General features: G+C 34.0%; 1 protein-coding gene across 1 annotated transcript in view; it reads left to right on the top strand.

Annotated features, from left to right (window-relative positions):
• KDELC2 (KDEL (Lys-Asp-Glu-Leu) containing 2) overlaps positions 1–1312 on the top strand; it is a 54560-nt gene that overhangs the window by 8901 nt on the left and 44347 nt on the right. The window lies entirely within an intron of this gene.

The raw sequence follows: 1312 nt of genomic DNA, 5'->3' as shown, positions 1-1312 counted from the left end.
TAAGTCTAGCTCTTTCCAAAAAAATCACATGGTAATATGCTTGTCTTATATCTGTTCTGCTCATTTAAAACATTAAACTTATGGAGAAAAAGACTATCTGATTAGGAGATAAGAAAACCTTTTTGTATGTGTCCAGTTTGGGGACAGAACAATGGAAATGGTTTTCTAATCCTCAGACTCTGTGCTCCTAATCTTCCATCTGCTGTGCCTCATTTTCTTTCTGAAACCAAGTGGGAAATAATGCAAAGCAATAATTTATGTGTTTCATTTATGAGTTTCAGGTAATTGGCCAACATTTCTAATAATTTCATATTCTATTATTACCTTTTGTATTGCATCCCCTATGTTTATCCATTACAGTTGATTTATGTTAGAAGATTTCTTTCATAGTTTTATCACACTTGTTTCAAGGATCCTAAAATGTATGTGTTTGGTACTTAATTATTTAATAGCAACGTGTCGGACAGTGCACTGCTATTACTAAATTGAAGAGACTGTGAAACATTCCTCCTGACCCACAAGAAAAACAAAACCCTTGAAGATCAAAAAAAAGTAGAATTTTACACTCGCTAGATTTAGAAACCAAGAATAGGAGAAATAAACTTATTCAGTAATTTCAAAAAATATATATTAGATATGCTTAATTTCATTATATAGATGTGAGATGAAAGACAATGTTGGTCACAACTTACTATTTGCCCAGGGGTATATAGATTTCAGAGGATTCACCACTTTTTATTAAATAAAAACATTTCTCTTTGATTTGGGGATCTAAATGGTATGTCCACTGCACTCTCTGAAGAAAGGTTTCAAAGTTTATTCCTGGGCCACAGTAACATTAATACAATGGTGGTGTTTCAAAGTCTAAGTAAGTCAGCTAATAGAAAAGGGAACGTTTCTTAGTATTATTTACCTACGACAGAAAACCCACAGAATTTTAAAGTTGGAAGAGATCGTTACAGTATAATGATTTCATTTCAAGCTGAGGAAACAGACTCGGAGAGGTAAACTCTAATATGTACAAAGATGTGTGTGTTTGTGTGTGTTTGTGTGTGTGTACTTGTGCACAGATTCTGGTAACTAACTATAATCTCCCTCTACCTGAGGAAGTGGGCTGAGAAATATCACTTGAATTTTGGGTTTAAGAAGGGGGGAATTTTCTCGGAAAAGAGGGTTATTAGATCTTGAGATGGTATACAAAGAAAGCTTATGTATGTTTTACAAGGAGAAAGTTGGATTACTGTAGAGGTCTGTCATGTGTAGAGTTCATGGATTTTTAACTATCTGGGCTTTAACCCTACCCAATGCAGAA

The sequence above is a fragment of the Propithecus coquereli genome, unplaced genomic scaffold (genome assembly GCF_000956105.1).
Source record: "Propithecus coquereli isolate 6110/MARCELLA unplaced genomic scaffold, Pcoq_1.0 Scaffold6, whole genome shotgun sequence".
NCBI classification, from domain to species: Eukaryota; Metazoa; Chordata; class Mammalia; order Primates; family Indriidae; genus Propithecus; species Propithecus coquereli.
This window is presented reverse-complemented; position numbering and strand designations above follow the sequence as displayed.